Below are 19,886 nucleotides of genomic sequence, written 5' to 3' on the forward strand. Positions count from 1 at the left end.
GCAAATCATCACTGCCTCGCTGCTTTGGCAAATAAAAATTACTATTTCTCTAAGAAGCACAGATTCCAGTGGAAATGGGTTTGTTGTGATAACAAAGACACCTCCAGTCCTGCACACCAGGTTGTAATGGGGTAGGAGCCAGGGTGTGAGTGTGGCAGCACTGCTCCATCCATCAGGAACACACCATGGAGCCCCTTGAGGCATTCCCTCACTGCATCCCTGCTCATCTCTGAGCCCCAAAAACCTCAGCAGAAACTCCCACACCTGGACCACAGCCATGGAAGGGCATGGCTGCCTGCTGCAGCAGGTCAAAGTCTCTCTCTGGGCACCCATCAGCACTCAGCCTACTGCTGGTATTTTTAAGAACTTTTGTGAGAATTAGAGCTGTAGAAATAACAATTACTTACGATCGCAATTCAGAGAATTATGGAACAGTTTGGGTAACAAGGGATGTTAAAGCCCATCCAGTTCCATCCTTGGCACAGGGACATCTTCCACTGTCCCAGGCTGCTCCAAGCCCTGTCCAGCCTGGCCTTGGGCACTGCCAGGGATCCAGGGGCAGCCTCAGCTGCTCTGGGCACCCTGTGCCAGGGCCTGCCCACCCTCACAGTAAAGCATTTCCCCCTAATATCTAATCTAACCCTGCCCTCTGTCAGGTTAAACCCATTCTCTCTCATCCTAACTCCTCAGAATCCTAAAAAACTCCAGCACAGAAGCTACAACCAGGGAGGGGGATTTGGAAACACAGCCATCACTTAAAAAAAACCCTTTAAAGAAAGCCTGCATGACTCCACCACACATGGAGATTTATCCTTCCTTATATCCCCTCCCAAATTTCATCTGGAAAAGCATTGCCTCACCTCCCTACTAGCACTCCCTCGAGGTGACACAGACATGCAGAGATGTTGGAACTCTGTCTGCTCCCCATGTTTTCTCATGGCTTGTTTACTTCTAAGCATTCTCATTTATATAAAAATATGTTATCGCACCTGTGCAATCATTTTCACTTCAGACAAAACCATTTTTTCTTCATAACATGTGAATTTATCCAAAATTATTAATTGCCAACACAGAATATAATGAATCTCTGGCAGAGGAGGCTTATTCTAAACATCTACTGTTTCACCTATTATTATAGCATATGAAATTCTGATTAGCTATAGCATTACACACATGCTAAAGCTGAATTTCCCAGATCACCTAGTTTCATGGTTGGATTTGGACTTAATACTTGATTTAAGAGCAAAACCCCAGATGTTAAAAAAACAGTTAAGCACTGTAGGCTTTAATAATCCATTGTCCCAGAGCTCACCCCTGGATTTGTGCTCTTCATCACCACAGACTGTGGGGAGAAAGTCCTTAATAAAATAAAATAAAATAAAGCCTGTGGAGGACTGGAGCACAGAAGTCAGTGGGAGAGGCAGCAGGGAGCAAGGAGGGATCTGTGGATTGGTGAAAGGGCACTGCCAGGGAGGACCATGGCTCTGTGGGGTGTCAGAGCAGGGGGCACTCCTGCCTCACCCCACAGCTGGGGCTGGAAGAGGCTCATCCTCTGCTAAACTGAGCCCACACCTCTCACCACGCTGCAGAAAGGAACAAAAAAAGCAGAAGGACAGGATGACATCCAGGGGAACCTGGACAAACTGGACGAGTGTGGCCACAGGAATTTAACGAGGTTCAACAAGTCCAAGGTCAAGGAGCTGCTCCTGTGCCAGGGCGATCCAGGCAGTACAGACCAGGAGAGGTGAATATTGAGAAGAGCCCTGTGAGAAAAGGACCTGGGGATTGTGGTGGAGGAAAGGCTGGGCAGGAGCCAGCCCTGTGCCCTGGCAGCCAGAGCCCCCGTGTGCCAGGCTCACCCACACGTGGGCAGCGAGGGGACCCTGCCCCTCTGCTCCCCTCTCAGCACAGCCCACCTGTGGGGGGCTGCCTGCAGCTCTGGGGGCTCCCACGGGAGAAGGACATGGAACTGCTGGAGCTCCAGGAGGCCATGGAGATGCTCCAGGGGCTGCAGCACGTCTGCTCTGCAGAACTGGGGTTTTTCAGCCTGGAGAAGGCTCCAGGGAGAGCTCAGAGCCCCTTCCAGGGCCTAAAGGGACTCCAAGAGCTGGAGAGATGGAAGAAGAGCAATGGCTTCACACTGAAAGAGGGCAGGGTTAGATACTGGGAAGAAATCCTTCCCTGTGAGGGTGGGCAGGCCCTGGCACAGGGTGCCCAGAGAAGCTGTGGCTGTCCCTGGATTCCTGGAAGTGTCCAAGGCCAGGTTGGACAGGGCTTGGATCCACCTGGGATAGTGCCCATGGCAAGGAATTAGAATGAGATGAGCCTCTAGGTCCCTCCAACCCAACCCATTTGATGATTCTGTGATTCAAGAGCAGGTTCTGCATATCTGACTCCCACTGGCTGTGGGGAAACAGGAGCAGGACAGAAACACAAGAGAGAGCCTGGGCTGTGACAGCTCTGTACCCACTGTTACTGTTTGGGGAAAATTCAAGCCCAGCTCTTCTTCCAGGCAGCTTCTGTCTGTCATTGTTATGATACAGGGAAGCAGTGGGCTGGGGGATGTACTCAAGGCAGACAGAGAGATCCCATTTAATACGTCTCGTAGCTGGGTTTCCATTTGGGCTACGCTCCTCGAGGTACACTGATTCTTTCCCAGTTATTTAAGAGGATTTCTCTCCATGCTTTACAGAAAGGGATTTAAATAAATCAGCGCACAGCAAACTTGTTCCTCCAACTGGTTTATTTTGGTATCAGGTATATAAGCAAGTGGCTTTGCTGTACTTAACTAAATTATGTAAAACCCACTCAAAGTTTCCTAAAGCTCTCTTCAAAACTACGAGTCCCCTGTGTTGCTGCAGAGCAGCTCACCCAAGGGCTTTGAGGTGGTTTTGTACAGGGTGCCAAAGCCCCAGCACCCTGCTCACCCCCAGGCACGTTTCTGCCTCTGTTCTATTCAACCCAGGGGGGAAAAAAAAGAGAGAAAAGAAAAAAAAAAAGACCTGTTTAAATCACAAAGCTTTCCGAATAGCTACAGCATTTTGCAGACGTATCAAAATTACAATCAAAGCTGTACACAATCAAAATCAGATTAGACAATATCCAATCAACATAATCAGCGTCGGCGCCTGCCAGCTTTCACACCCTGTGCTACCCAGCTTCCCAGAGCAGGCTGCCCTCACTCTGGTGTGCTTGAAATTGATGGTCAGAGAGATAAGGAAGGGAGATGAGGCACGCAGACTCTCAGAAGCTGGGGAAGGGGGTGATTTATTGTCACACACAGCGCGTGTTGATGTGTCCACAGTGACACTCTGTCCCCACAAGGAGTGGTCTCACGCGATGGGCACAGAGCCGTCCCCTCAACCCCTCTGCAGCAACACCCAGCTCCTCTCCACCACCATGTGGGCTCTGTGGCAGATTATATTTCCCATTCTTATGTTAATTTGAATTAAATTAAACAGCCAATTATACGTTCTAAGGATACATTACAAATTAGATTAGCGGGCTGGTCTGAAGCCATTCATCCCACCAGGACTCCGAGCGGGGAGCAGCTCGTGCTGCTGAATGGCTGCCCATTTACTGTGCACAAAAAGGCATCGAGGATTTTCCACTGTCAAACAGATGACAGTTGTTGTGATTACACATTATTCCTCTTCAAATTAAAACACTGAAATCAGCTGAAACAACAAGCCTCTTCTTGCAAACCCTCTCGTGGCTGGTGCTGCCGGGCAGATGCCGGGGCTGCTTGGAGCAGGGAAGCCCTGCAGTGGGGTGGAGACACAGGATGGAGCCTGGCCCTGTCACAGAGGGGACAGTGCCCCTCCTCTGAGTGCCCCCCTTGCTCTCAGCCCCACAGGTATCCCTGTGCACCAGCTGTAGGGGTTGTACAGGATCCACCTGCCCTGAGCACGGCCCCAGGGTTATCATAGAATGATAAAATAGTCTGGGAAGAGACCTGAAGGATCAACTCATTCCAAACCTCCTGCCGTGGGCAGGGACAACTTCCACTATCCCAGGTGGATCCAGCCCCTGTCCAGCCTGGCCTTGGGCACTGCCAGGGATCCAGGGGCAGCCCCAGCTTCTCTGGGCACCCTGTGCCAGGGCCTCAGCACCTCATAAACCTGGTTCTGCCCCATGCTTGCACAGGATGGCATCACACCAGATACAACCAACCTCCAACAGCAGCAAAATTGTATTTTAAAACACTTTTTCCATCTTGAAATCCAAATCTGAGCAGGGGTCCCTGCACCATCTCCATCCAACAGCAGATTCAGGGCTGGAAGACAGAGAGCTGGAGGGGAGGTGATGTGGGGGGGTTGTAATGGGGAGAGAGGCTCTGGTTCCTGGCAAGGTGACACCCAGGCCATGTCCAGGACCAAGAGGAGTCAGAACTGGCTGCTTCCAGCCGCAGCTCAGGGGCTGGGGACATGATATTTGGGATGATTTGGGAGGAAAGGCAGAATTCCTGAAGGCCTTGCAAGAGCAGGGGCTGGCCTGCACAGCCAGGCCCCACTGCTGAGCTGCCAAGGGCACCTGCAGGTCCTGGAGACACCCCAGTGTGGTCTCCTGCCAATGCTGCAATGTCCCCCCACCACAGGGACAACCTGCCAAGATCTCCCAGACTTGCTGTACTCCATGCTGCCGTTCAGGAGAGGGAGGCAGAGATGGACAGGAGGCATCCCAAACATCCAGGACCCGCAGGAGAGGGCTCTCAGGTGGGAGGCAGCTCTGGGGACATGTCTGTCCATGGCAGGTGGCTCCTCTGCTGCAAACAGAGAGCACATCTGGGGCTTGTGGCCTGATGGGCACAGTGACCCTGCTCACCCTCTGCCATGGGCCCAAAGCCACCCTTGATGCTGCTGCTGCTTCACCTTTGGCTCCTGTGCTGCACCTCCTCCTGGACTGTCAATGAAGCCAAACCCCAGCAAGCTCCACCAGCCATCCCATAACAGAACCCCCTGAGCCTGGGGAGCATTCCCAGCACTGCAGCAAAGAGGAGGATGGGCCAAGGGACATCCAGATGTCTGAATGTCACACAGCTCTTAGGGAGCAGCTGTGACCCAGCCAAAGCCATGTTCCAAAAAACACTGCAGATGCTCATGCAGGTGACTCAGGAGGGAGGGACAAGTGCTGAGCATGTCTATAAATGATGCCTTTAGCTTCCTCCTGCCTTTGCCCTCCTGTCCTCCTTTACAAAACACTCCACAGCCAGGCAGCACCATCTCTGCACTGCATGTTGGTGATAATCACAGGGGACATGGCTTGACCAAGCACCTGGGAAACCATTCTCCTCCTTGGCAGCACGGCAAATGTCCAGCGACCCCAATTCTGCACTGAGTCATGTTCTGTGTGATTATCCCCGAGGATCCAGGAGTTGCAGCCAAGCATTGATTCAGGGAAATGTTCTTCACAGTGAGCAGGATCAAGATTTGTAGTATTATTGCAGGTAAATATTTGCCCTGTCAAAAAGCATTCAACAGTAAATGCGAGCCTGAGAGAGAACATTTGTTCTTGGGAAGGTACAAGGAAATAGGGAGGCTGCTGCAATCTATCCAGGTGACACAAACCACCATGGACTCTGTGTCATCCCTCATCTAACTGGGCTTTTCCTGAAGCTAATGTAAAAGCTCAGTGACACTCCTGACACTTTAGAGATGAGATGGGTCTAAAGAGACCCAAACCAGCCTGGCAAGTCTGCAAAGTGAGGAAAAGACTGATATTTGTGAGGCTGAGAGGGGCTACAGCCTGGCTCCTGGTGGGCACAAGGAGCACACGGAGGTTACGGGGTGCCCACCCCATCCCACGAGCTGTGACGGCAATCCCCCCATCCCACTCCCAGCAGGACCCCAATCCCAGGGAGAGCACTCTCCCACCAGTACCACACAGGGAAAGAGCTGCAGACAAGCAGCCAGGGGGTTTTGGGGGTATCTTGATTTATCCAAAGCTGGATGATGTGTCAGAGGGAGTCAGGAGACAGAGAAGCACACAGCTGGGTGTGCCATACAGACACATTCCCTATTCCCTACACACATCTCAAATGTGCCACTGGTCACAGCAACTGCAAGGATCACCAGGTTGAGAGAACACCTTGGGCCACAGAAAGAGTCCAACACAAGGCAAAAGGTAAAATCCAAGCTTCCTGAGGACCAGCTGCCCATATTTCCTCAAAAGCCTTTGGTCTCCTCTCCCACTACACCCATTGCCCACCCAGGCACAATCCTATTTGCAAGGGGATTTTGATACATTTCTCCAGCACAGAAACCAGGGAGGTTTTCTGCTCATCTCATGGCACTGAAGCCACGGGGACAGAAATATCAGGTGAGGTGGCAGGAGAAAGTGGAAGTCCCTTGGCACATTGCAAACTCCAGAGAAATGCTCTGGGGCCAGCACAGGAATGGATGGGTGCTTGCTGTGGGGTCAACAGGGGGGTTTTCCCTTCCACCACCCCTTCTGCAGGCAGGGATGGCAGAGGGCTCCTGTTCACACCTGGGATTCCCAAAGCCCCGTGCCAAGAAGTGAAGCAGTGCTGATTTTCGGCGTCAGCAGCTCTGAGTCTTAGGAATGGAAATTGATTTGCCTCATCCTCACACACAGAGATCTGTGTGAACGCCAGGGTCAATGAATTATGTGGGGAGAGGTGGATAAATACTGGAAAGAAGTATTTATTAACAGTCAGTCACATATAATCTACAAATTGTCTTTGAAGTGTTCCCAGCCCCTGCTACATTAATTTTCACATGCTCAGGTTTTTGACTAGGGGAATGCTGTTGAAAAGGGAAAATGAGTTCTTGCCTGAACAGAAATGTGCCCTGGAAGTGTCTGCACAATATTCAGCAAGACGCTGGGGGCACAGCAGAGCAGCAGGGAACCTGTGGGAAAGAGAGCTCTTCCTCCTGTGTGTGCTCCTCTTCCATATCCAGAGTCGAGGGGCTTCAAATCATAGAAACACTGAATGGTTTGGCTTGGAAAGGACCTTAAAGACCATCTTTTTCAAAACCCTCTGACACAGGCAGGGACACCTGCCACTATCCCAGGCTGTTCCAAGCCCTGTCCAGCCTGGCCTTGGACATTTCCAGGGATCCAGGGGCAGCCACAGCTGCTCTGGGCACCCTGTGCCAGGGCCTGCCCACCCTCACAGGGAAGAATTCCTTCCCAGTATTCCATCTAACCCTGCCCTGTGGCAGTGAGAAGCCATTCCCCCTTGTACTGCCATTCCATTACCTTGTCCCCAGTCCCTCTCCAGCTCTCCTGGAGCCCCTTTGGGCCCTGGAAGGGGCTCTGAGGTCTCAGTGGATCCTTCTCTTCTCCAGGTAAACACACCCAGCTCTCCCAGCCTGTCCCCAGAGCAAAGCTTCTTCTCTTCAAAAACCCCAAGCAAGTGCTGGTTGTCCCAAAGATCAAACCCCCACCTCCCCACTCCATGGGCATTGCTCTGATGCAGCCTCTACACTACAACTGCAGCACAAATCCATGCCCAGCTCAATCCCAGCTCTTCTGGATGGCTTCACCTTTGAATCAGGAGGATGTTTGTACTTTAAACTTTACAGCAGCTGACCTTCTCCCATCTCCTGGAGATCCCATGAAGTCCTGGAGCCACAGCTCTTCCCAAAGCCTGGATGGTTTCACACCCAAATCTGACAGCTCAGAAAGGTCTTTCTTCTACGCATTTTACAAAAATGTGTGTTTCATAAAACCATTTTTCCACAGAGGGTCCTAAACATCCTTGCTTGTCCTAATAACCTTGGATGTCCTTGGGGAGTTGCCACAGTGGCAAAGGGAAGGCTGTGGTGTGGTGCTCAGCAGGAAGGGGCTATGAAGGGAACAATACCCACAGGGAGCAGAAAATTTCAGTTCGCACAAAAAAAAAAAAAAAAAAAAAAAAATTGGAGGAATGCATCCAAATCTGCATTTTGGGGGGTTATTTTACATGCTGCTAAGGCCAGAAACAACATTGTCAGGACCCTCTTGCCTCAACCTGTCTGTTGTGTGGGTGGGAAATGAAGAATAAGCTACCAGTTATTTATAATTGTCTGAAGGATGGAAAATCCCCAAGATTCAGCCTGGCCATTCTGCTGCATCCCATCCCATGGCACCACAAGCTCACAGTTGGGTTTGTTATTGTCCAACTGCTCTTGACCTGCATCACCACTTCACCAAAAAAAGCTAAAAATAATGGAGTTCTATGAACAATTTAGAGCAAAAGAAATCAGCCTTATTGTAGGCTTTTAAAAAAGGCTCCCAACTCTCTCTCTCCCCCTCTATTTTTTTTTTTTTTAATCAGTATCTTATCCAGAACTGGAATCCTGTCAAGAATAGTGGATAGCAGGGAACTATAACTTCTTATTATGTGTATAGTGATTTTATGAATTCAGTGGGGAATGAAATGCAATTTTGTCAGACTTGTCTGTGTTCATAATGACCAAGTCAAATTAATCATCATGGATAATACTCCTGTGTCAGCCATTCAAGAGATTTTTTAATAGAATTTTTCTGATTCATGTCTTGCAGTACATCAGATCTGTAGTAATGCAGGCACTTCTAAAAATCAGTGCAATTATGGCTTCTTGTTGGCCTGTCATTTTCCTGGAATAAAAATGTCTCTGCAGAAGTCATATACTGTACATAAACCAAAATGGAAAACAAAAATATAGTTACAATTAGGCTTGATTTTTTCTAAAGATTTAATATCTTTTTGAGGCCATTATTTATAGGCAGTACATAAAGCTCCAGAGCACAACGTGAAGATGGATGGGTTTATCACAACACAGACCAATTTTATCCTGGTTGTCATTCCTCCTTTGATTGCCCTGTGAGTTAGTGGCTTTTGCAGGCATGGAAATGACTATCCCATAGAACAAACAGGGGATAGGTAATGGGTTTGCAGTCAAATTATTGTGTTTATTAAAAATGTATCCAGGAAAGCCCACTCAGATCCCAAAGGGCTCTTGTTCAGGAAAATCTCTGGTTCAAGCAGAGGTTACGGTTTCCATAAAGGCAGATATAGATGGAAGGGGCAGCAGTGCAGCAGGCAGGGGTGCAGGAAGGATTAGGAGTGCTCTGTTTGTCCTCCTGAGGACAGAGAGACAGACAGACCCCTAATTCCCTGGTGACACAGACAAAAATGAGTTTTGGAAGTAGATACCCCCAGGAATAGAGGAAGAAAAATGTAATCACCCATCTCAGCCTTTCTTGCTTTCATGGCAAGGCAGCAGCTGCCTCGTAGGAGAGGGCAGGGCAGGACCCTGCCAGCGCCCCACACGTCCCAGAGGGAGCTCCACGAGGGCCAGCTGTCCCTCCAGAGCCACCTTCTCATGCCACCGGGTGCCACCTCTGTATGGCAGCACCAGGTCTCTGCACAGCGACCTGCAGCTCCTGGATACACAGATCGTGGAATCACCGAGGGGTTTGGGCTGGGAGAGACCTGAAAGCTCACCCAGCCCTGCTCCTTGCCACAGGCAGGGACACCCCCCAGAACCCCAGGCTGCTCCAAGCCCTGTCCAGATGGGATATTAAGGCTCAATTGCTAAAGGCTGACAGCGTTTTCAGAAGAATTCAGTGTTGGTTTACACAAACATCAGCAATACCCAGGGCTCTGCAAACCCCTTGCTGTGCTCCACATGCAGGGCCGGGCTGGGGGGCACCTTTGATGCACAGTTGCTCCTGGGTGACCCAGAGCAGCAGCTCAGCTCAGCTCAGCTCAGCTCACCTATGTTTTCCTTAGCTCCCCAGGCTGAGGAGGGAGCTGTTTCCTTTCACTGCCTGTTTCTGTGGCTGTTCTTCCCCAGGCTCTCAGAGCAAACGTGGCAGTGCTCCAGGCAAAGCCAGGAGATGTGCAAGCTGTGCTCTACCTTGGCAAAAGCAGCCTCTGTCATCTGCCTCACAATCAGCCTCCTTAAAATTGTTTATAATGATTTTTGCCTGGTTTTAAAATGTATTAAAGGCACTGTACACCCAGTGAGACAGCAGCCAATGGGATCTAAAATTAGACTGACTAGACCAGACAAATATAAACCCATTTCTTTTCTTTCCTAGGATCTCTCCTGGAAGTGAATACAAGGAATATCATATTCTACTCAAGAACATCACGCATTTCAGGGAATTATTTGAGTGCAGGTTTTACATAATTGGCTTTTTGTCTCATGGCATACTGAACTTGCATAATGAGCTCAGTGCACTCACAGCAATCCATTGTTGGGCTGGATGGATTTGGTGGAGGGTGCTGAGCCCAGGGTGTGTTACACAATGGTGTATAATGCACTGTAAGCAGGTCAGGAGATAAGGCAGCCCAAAAACAGGCACAGGCAAGGAAGAATTAGCAAAAAGCACTCTAAGAAATTAATTCAATCTGGCTTCAGCTGAGCCAGAAGGACCCAGAGCAGGAAGGAAACTACACTCTGTACCACACTTGTTCCCTTCAGATTTTGTCTAAGAGTATTTCCCTTGGGCTCAAAACTGAAGGAGTGGAGTTAAGGGATTAAACAAATCCTCTGTGCCACACTTCACACGGATGATTTTTTTGCACCACATTTTCCAGAGTTTCATCTCAGAAGGCATGTCCTACGTGTGGCATGTGGCTTTCACAGCCATCCCTTGCTCTGGCATGCTGTGTTCTGCAGCAAGGCTCCTCAGCAAAGCCACAATGGCAACACAACCCATCTGCACCCCAGACCTTTTTTCCCCCAAATATAGCCTGTTTGGGTTTTTTCTCTCATCAGCAAAGATACATTTTCCAAAGAAGCTCTGCAAGGCCCTCACCACACAGGGCACACCACAAGTGGTGTGGGCAAGGCACCAGAGACACCACCAAGAGCACATCACCAATGCTGAGGATCCCATGCTGGAGATAAAGGGACAATTACAATTTTTTCCTAGATGCCCCACACTACCCCTTGCTTTGCTCCATCTTCCCACTCAGAAACAAAGTCCTTAAGCCCAGGCTCTGTTTTTAGTGTGGGAACTCCACAGCACTTGGGATGTTGGTCCTGCTCATGGTCCCAGTCCTATAACAGCAGAGCAAAGAGCAGTGACAGCTCTTGGTACCCTTTCCTTCACAGTGTGGGTATCAGCCAGATGAAATCTTCACCAACTGGGCCAGCCCTGGTACTTTTGCTAAATTTCTTTATTTCCTGTTGCCAACACATTTGAAGTACAAAGCATCATCACAAACCCACTCGGATTTGAGCCCTCACGCTTCCCAAGCCAGACTTGGGACCCCAAAGCAAATTGACAAGAAAACTGTAGATATGAAAAAATCAAAAAGTAATAAACCCCAGCAGAAGCAGTGCCCCCCTCGCCATCAGCCAGATCTGATGTGTGTGATTAGCACGAGGAAGGCAGGGATGTGGGGATGGCTTGCATAATGTGGTGCAATCTAGCACCTCCCCCAGGGTGCCCAGCTGCTGCAGAAGCAATTTCACAGCTCATCATCCATTATGAGATTAAAATAATTTTTTTTTTCATCCCGTGAAGTATTAATAAATTGTGCAGGCAGACCAGAGTTAGTGCCATTTACACAAATGGTACTGAATCACCCACCTAGTTATTTCTTAATGGATTGAGTATCTGTGTTCCTCCTTAGCCTGTAATTTAAAAACCTAAATACACAAACCTGTTTATTTGTCTCATCAGGCCCAGAGCCAGCACTTAGTGAGCCTGGGGACAGCGGGACAAAGGCAGAGCTGCTGCCCCCCCTGGACCTGCCCCAGCACTTTACAAGGGAAACAAAACCAAAACATCCACATTGATGGATGGCTAAAGGGAAATACACCACAAAAAAAGCCCAAAGCCAACATTGCAATCCCAATCCCTCCCTTCTGGGGCAAAACTCACCGAGGCATTGCTGATGTAATGCAGGTGCTCTGGTACACGAGTGAAGATGTAAAGCTGTAGTCAGAGCTCCACTAATGGCTCTTTGAACATCCCTGCTTTATTATGGTATCAGACGAAGAAGGCATGTTTAATGTTTAAACTTCCAACAACAAATGCCTTCAGCAAATATGTTTTATGTATTTATTCAGTGCTTCTTAAGCGCCTGTCGCCTCAGCAGCTGAGGTGCTGCTTACCTTTTTTTAACATTTATTTTATTGAAATTAAGAATGTGCCACAGCTTTGTAAAATGCCACCTTGTTCCCTCCCTTCTTTACTCTTTAGCCCCAAGAACAGCTTGAAATTCTTCACCCACCCATCCACTGCCAAACACTTCAGGCTGCCAGGAAGTTGCTGAAATGGGGAAAGGAAATGAACTGAAATCACCAGGGTGATAAATCAGCTTCCCACGTTATCCCAAAGCCCCTCAGCCCCCAAACCTGGCTCTGGCACGTGGGAGATGTGCCAAAACCAAACACTCCTGAGTCAGCTCTGCCAAAGCAAACCCTGAGGTGGGACAGAGAGAGCATGCATGCAATTCCAGTGGCAGTGACAGGGTGTGGTTTGTCAAGGGAGGTCTGGGACAGATTGACCACGGGGTTGGCATGTCTCACTCCTTGCAGATCCTGAATATGCACAACTGAGCAATAGAATCACAGGATCACAGAATCACTGAGGTTGGAAAAGACCTCCAAGACCATCAAGCCCAACCTCTGGCTGCCCATACCCCCTGAACCCAGTACTCCCAGTCCATGCAATGTCAAGGTAAGATCCAGCTGCCCCTGGATCCCTGGCAGTGCCCAAGGCCAGGCTGGACAGGGCTTGGAGCAGTCTGGGATAGTGGAAGGTGTCTCTGCCATGGCCCAGGGTGGAACTTCAAGGTTCCTTCTCACCCAAAGCATTCCATGATAATCACACAGGATCTCTCTGTACCTCCTGTGCTGAGAGCCACAATTATGACTCTTCTTTCACAACCACAGCTCCAAGAATTTTGTTCTTTTCCTCCCTTATGCAAAGCAGAAGCTGTCATGTCACAGGAGCACAAAGGTGCTGGGGCTGTTAGGGAAAGCAGGAAGCACCAAGAGACTCGTGACAGAACTGTGAGAACAGGAACGTGGTGCATGGCCAAGTGTCCAAATCCCCAGAGTAGGCGTGAAAATCTCAGCCTTAAGCCTCCAATATGTGAATTTTGGGAAACAAACAGATTTTATCTTTAACAATTTTAACAACTTTTTTTTTCTTTAATGAAGCCAGGCTTATATATGGTATCTAAAAATAGGCAGGAACACACACATGGCTGGGAGAGGCTCATCTATGCCCTAAATCAGACACTCATCAAATTCCTTCTAAAGCATTAAAAAACCTGGACAAAATGAGCAGTGAGAGAAGGAACCAGCCCTTCAGGAGGAAGGCAAAAAGGAAAACCACCACATTAATAATCCAAACAGCAATGTTTCCCTAAAGCAAGGACAACTGTCCATCTAGGAGCTCAGCCAGGTCATCAATGTGCTGCTCACAGCCAGGAGCCTGCATCAAGGACCAGCTCCAGCGCTGGCACTGGCAGATTCAGAGGCCAAGGACAACATTTGTGTGTGCAGAGGAATAGAAGGTGCAAGAGGGTTCACATCCACACCAGCCCAACCTCATCACACGACCAGAAGGCCCAACCAAACACCCAAGGCATGAGGCCAGAAGAGAAACCCAGCCCCAGCTCTCCAGAGGCCAAACCACCTGAAACTCTTCACTCACTGAGCAGCTGGAGAGGTGTTTCTGTTATTTTCACTGGTTTAGAAACACCAGGTAGAACCTGAACTGTTCCAAAAAACTGGGCAGAAGAGAAAGAGTCAAAATGAGAGGGAGAGATGCTGATGGAGAGGAGGGGGAGGCTCTGAGCACAACAGGGCTGCACATAACAAAGCCAAAACATCAACCTCATGGTAAAAATTCTCATTTTCCCATGTACTCAAGGGCTGCAGCTGCTATCTGTCAAATCCAAGCCCACACAAGGCCTAGATATTTCCATAAATCTGGGATGACTCAGAGCCAAGTGCTTCTATTGCCAATTCTAGCACCAAACTGGGCACCTCGAGTCCCACTTGGTGTTACCATAAAGCATCAGCCCAGTCTGACCCCAAATAAAACCAAAATGGGGCACATTGTCTGCGAGCGAAGCTGCATCAGCTTTCACCTCCTATTCTTGATAGCAAATAACAGGAATCTCTTTCCAGACTGAAACAGTGAGAAATAAGTCAAAAATCAAGGATTGCATGGATAAAAGGGGAGGAAAGCAGGTGTCTCTAACAGGGATATTGCAGCACTCCTTGATGCAGAAGTGGGGAAATCAGGGCAGGCAGAATTCCATTGCATGTTCCACTCGCTGTGTTTCAAAAATTAAACACCATCACATGAGCTGCTCAGAGCACTCCAGAGTTTCCTGCACTTTACAGAGCATCTTTCCTTTTTTATTTTTATAATTGTTTTTTGATCTCCAGCATCACTGGATGCATCTCTGAGCATGGTAAAATCCTTCCTAAAATTGCATTCAAGCGCATTCAGTAACTTGCTCTCAATACCAGTGTGGGTTCCCAGAGTTGCAGCACCCTGACTTTACCCAAAAAATGTGACCTGTTGCTCCATCTGCTTGCAGAAGTGATGGGCATTGTCCTCCAGCTGGGTCCAGCCTGGAAACAAGCACCTTTTGGATAGTTGCTTCCAAAATGCACTAGGAATTCATGAAGCCTGGGAAAGAAAGCTTTTCAGGAGAAAAGCAGCTCCCATGGGGAGCCTGAGCCCTCAGCGCCACGTAGGTGTGTGGTTTTGTTTAGAAGTCATCTGGAATTCTTAAAATAAATTTGCTAAATTGTCTTCCAGAGACTGATGGCTTTCTTTTCTTTTTTTTCCCCTCCTTAATAAACTTTCAGGGGTATCTTTATTGTTATGCCTAATTTTAGCCAAAACTAACATTTCCTGAGATTCAATTTCTCTCATAATTGTTGGAAGGAAACTAAACTGTCTGCTGTAAACATTCACTGTATTGTGTGAAAAGTATCTTTATTACAGCCCACTGGGAATACTGATAAAATTCCCAATCCTAGCCTTTCCTCACTTTTTTTTCTTAGAGCTCACTCTTTTCTCTTACATACCCATTAGTGTCAGTTCAAACATTCTGCAGGCGAGATATGAGAACTTAAAATATATTATTTAACAATCAAGGGTGGAATAAAGACTTGTGAGCAGTGAGATCCTTTCTGCCTTCCCTTTTGGTGCTTTCTATTACAGAAAATGAGGATGGCTATTCCATTTGTCTGTGTTCGTGCTTAGAGTTGATGTAAAAAATCTCATTAGTTTAGTCTGACATATATTCAATACAGTCTATGTACATATTTTTTTTCATTCTATTCTACAGCTGCAAAATGATACTAAATTTCATCAGATTGGAATGAAAACTGTGGTCTTGGAACATTTCCCTTTAAGGGCCTTATATTTATTCAGAATTCATGAATCATTTTCCAGTAATACAACTATAATTATTCTTAAAGTGTTATGTTTGAAGGTTTAATATGAAATACTTGCAAAAAGCTCTTTTTCACTTTGATAGTTTGTAATCTTCATGGTAATCAGATCAGTTAGCTCCTTCCCACAGCAGCCAGGAAAATACAATTTAATATGAATCTCATACTCTTCACTCATGTTTTAATTAAAGTAATAAAAGCCAAGTCATATTTTGCCCTTTACGGTGTACACAGATGTATAGACCTGAGCTAGACAGCCTCAGACCTGGCACTCTTGATGGCAGCTGATGGATTTGCTACTTTGAGATAAGTTTAATTCAGGCTGGCTCAGAGGCTGCTGATCATGGTGGCAGTGCTGGGTGAGACCCAGCACAGCCCTTGGCAGAACTGCCCAACAGGTGATGGAACATGGGCCAAACGTGGAGCTCGTGGAGCTGCTGTGACAGGCACCCTTCAGCTGGGTCCTGTGTCACAGCTCAGCTTCTGGGACAGCTGCCTCCCCTGGCTTTTGGTTCCCACCACGGCTTTGACCAGCCTGGCCTGGTGTGTCACCTGAGAGGGAAGATCCCAGCCTTCCCCAAAGGAGCAGGAGCACAAGGGCTGGTGGCATTCTCTCCCCAGCCAGCTCATGTCCCTGCTCTGCCCAGCCTCACGAGCGAGGGGAGGCTGGAGTGAACCAGAGCCTGGCTCTGAGCAGAAGGAGCTGGATGGCTGCACTTGGGGTACACAGCCCTCTTCATCCTGCAGGGCCTGCAGAGCCTTGACATCATGGAGTCATTCAGGGTGGAAAAGCCCTCCAGTATCATCAAGCCCAACCTGTGACCACTTGCCACCTTGTCCCCAGCCCAGAGCACTGAGTGCCATGGCCAGGTGTTCCTTGGACACCTCCAGGAATGGGGACTCCAAACCTCCATGGGCAGCCCTCTCCAACGTCTGGCCACCCTTTCAGTGGAGAAATTCCTCCTGATATCCACTCTAAATCTCCTATGGCGCAATATGAGGCCATTTCCTCTTGTTCCGTGGATGTTTGCCTGGAAGAAGAGCCCAACCCACACCTGGCTGTCCCCTCCTGTCAGGAGTTGTGCAGAGCCACAAGGTCCCCCCTGAGCCTCCTTTTCTCCAGGCTGAGCCCCTTTCCCAGCTCCCTCAGCCCCTCCTGGTGCTCCAGACCCTTCCCAGCTCTGTTCCCATCTCTGGACACTCCAGGCCCTCAATGCTTTTCTCGTGAGGGCCCAGAATGGGGCACAGCACTCGAGGTGCCCCAGCAGTGCCAGCACAGGGGACAATCACTGTCCTAGTGCTCCTGGTCACTCTGTTTTGGGTACAGATGCTCTGCTGATGGTCCTGCCCTCGTGGGGCTGGAAAGGAGCCCAACCCTGCACGTGTCCAGGGCAGCCTCAGAGCTGACACACAGAGAAGGGCTTGTTCTGTCCCCAGCCAAGGCAGCAGAGGGGCTTTCCTTTCTGCCCAGGCCTTCATCCAAATGCTGAAGTGGAAAATAACATTGTCCTGCTGGAAGTAAGTGGCTCCTCAGTTAATCTCTGTGTTGTGACAGCAGACCCATACACCAGCTCAGGATGGGTCTCTGATGAGGAGGGAAGAAGTAATCAATCACCTGGGAGAGGAAATCCCAAGAGCAATGGGCTGGGTATTTTCTTCCACACTGCTACGACCCACGGAGATGCACTTCCACAAATAAACAGAGTTTTCCAGAGCAACTCCCCAGAGGTCCATTAGAGAAGCAAACCACCCTCTGCAGGAGCCAAACCCAGCCCCCCAAAAGGACACAGGAGGAAATCCTTGCTCATCACAGCTCCCCGAGAGCGCTGGGGCTGCGCTGTCAGAGCTCAGCACCAGTCCCTGCCATGCACATGGCTCCCTGTCACGCTGTGTCACAGCAGGAACTCGGGACACGCTGAGGAATCAGCTCAGCACAGGGAGCTGCAGATCCAAAGGCACAAACATGGATGGATGCTCTGGGATTGCCTTTGGCTGAGTGGCTGCCACCGCTCCAGGCCAGCCCGGGAGCAGCAGGAGTGGCCCTGGTGAGGGTTTAAAGCAGACATAAGCCCATGTCACCCTGAGAGCTGGGCTTTAAAGGGGTCTGCTCCCTCCAGGGCTGCTCCAGGTGTCCCCCATGCAGGTCTTCACCTTGCCCTGGGCCATGCTGTCCATCAAGGACAGTGGCTCTCTTTCCACTGTGTGCAGTCCCTTTACAGAAGTAAAAGCACATGGGAAATCCCTGATAAAGTGACACTTCCTTGCCTAAAGCACATCACCTACCTCTATCATTTGCTGTTCTTTTAGGAGCCATTGGCTTTACAAGCCCAGCAGCATTGCTGGACAGCCAGGCCACATGTCCTCATGCCACAGAAGCCACCCTGCACTCCAGCAGATCCTCTTCAGTCTGACTGGACCTCAGCTGTGCCCCACGGTGCTCTGAAGCTGTCCCAGTTACTCCATCTCCTTCACCCTCCAGCACACAGGGAGCATTCCTGGGATCTGGGACACACCTTTCCTGCAGCCCCACTGGTGGGCATGGTGGAATTTCGGCACCAAGAACCACCCATGTCCAATCCTCTGTCAGAACTCATCTTGGTACCAGTATTTTCTGTGTGGATCCCTTCAGACCAAGATGCAGCAGCAGCAAAGGCTGTTTCTCAGGGGGATGGACATGGTCCTGCTGCTCCTTCTCTGCCACACCAGGTTCCCACCATCTCCCTAGTTCTGCTGCCTCCAGCCCTGGGCCAATCTCCTGCACAGACTGGATTTTTTATTATTAATTTTTAAATGTTTCACTGTTTACAGACCTTTTCACTGCAAAAGAAATCCCATCTCTGGCTGAAGATCCTCAGGCACGTTTTCATTCCACATCTCACTGAACAAGGGCTACAGCCAGATGTGCTGCTTAATACAGACACTTTTTTTGGGGTCAAAAACATTCTCTGAGCTGATTCATATCTCAGAAAACCTTGGAAAGACACAGGAAAGACATGGAAAGGTAACTGCTGGGGCTGGCCAGAGCTGGCTATGATCTCCAGGGGACCTTGGGGAGTGGTGGATGCTGTGGCCAGCCCTCAGGCTGTCAAGTGTGGTGTGTGTCCTCCAGTGCACCTGAGGATCTCCTTTTCCCTCCTGCCTTTGGTCCTAAACCTGAACCTATCAGCAATCTCTTTGATGAAATATCGGCACATCAAATTCAGCCACCACAACAGTTTCAGTGTTTCCCATCCCTACCAGGTGCTCTGTGCCACCTGACAGGTGTCCTCAGCTGTTTGAGATGCTATTTCTTTTTCCCTTTTTTCCCCAGAGTGAGTGCAGTAGAAGCAGAGACCATCCATTTTGGTCTAGGAATGGCTCAATTGCATTAGTTTTTAACTCTGGGATGCTTGGTGGCTGTTTTTCAAACACCCTATTGCTAAAAATTCAGGAGTCCCTTGAGACCAAGGGTTGAAGATGATGTTCACTCTGCTTGTAATACAAAGGGATTTTGTTATTATTATTTTATTTAAACACTATAGCCGGCCTTGTACCAGCAGTAAAACCTCCTCTTGCTATGACTGAGCTACAGGAATCACTTCCTAACTGCACCTTTCAAAAATTTCACTGTCACACAGGAGTTCATGCAAAATTCACAAGCCTGGATCATCAGCTGTAGTTGTGCTCAACTCCCAAGCCCCTCCTGGAAGGGTTTGCATTAGCTGCTGATTATAATAAATGACATGTAACACTCTATTGTTCATTCTAAAATAGTACATGAGATTCTTCCTGAATCGTCCGCTGAGAAAGGCATTTAGGATCTATCAATGTCTCCCCTCTATTTTTTCTTCTCCAGCACAACATATGAAATTATACAGTATTACTCAAAGAACAGCAGGGAGAGAGCAAAAATCTGTATCTTAGCATGGGGGCCTGCAGTGCACACTCCCAAACTCTGTGTAATCCTCTTTCAACTGTGAGTCTATACAAACCTCTCTCTTCCCTTCACCAGGGGTGTTTTATACTCATATATCTGTATGTTCCTGCAGTATTTGCAATGTATCCTTGTAAAGGGAGTGGAGAGTCATCACTTATTTACTTTCAGATGTGCTCTGCCCCTGATAGGGCCAATTCCAGACTTAAAAATACAGATTATTTGCAGACTGGAAGAGACCAAGATTCTGCACAGGCACAAAAGAGTAAAGTCCAAAGAGCACAAGGCAGCTGGAGATTGAGGAGCACCAGAGCTCTCCATGCCCCCTTTAAAAAATGAGGCCATATTGCCCCTTCTGTTAACCCCTCACTTACATGTGACCTCCTTTAACACTGACCAGCCTCTGATATCATCTGTTCCTGTGATCAACAGTTCAAACCAAAAATCAACAGAATATGGAGCCCCCAAAGCCTGCCTCCTCAATTATTCACTCAGAGGGTGGTGAAACACTGGCACAGATTGCCCAGAGAAGCTGTGGATGTCCCATCCCTGGGAACACCCAAGGTCAGCATGGACAGGGCTCTGAGCAGCCTGAT

General features: G+C 48.9%; 1 protein-coding gene across 1 annotated transcript in view; it reads right to left on the reverse strand.

The window, feature by feature from the left end:
• Positions 1-19,886, reverse strand: part of TOX2 (TOX high mobility group box family member 2) — a 144,690-nt gene that overhangs the window by 56,267 nt on the left and 68,537 nt on the right. The window lies entirely within an intron of this gene.

Source organism: Pyrgilauda ruficollis, unplaced genomic scaffold, assembly GCF_017590135.1.
Source record: "Pyrgilauda ruficollis isolate IOZ18807 unplaced genomic scaffold, ASM1759013v1 scaffold46, whole genome shotgun sequence".
Lineage (NCBI taxonomy): Eukaryota > Metazoa > Chordata > Aves > Passeriformes > Passeridae > Pyrgilauda > Pyrgilauda ruficollis.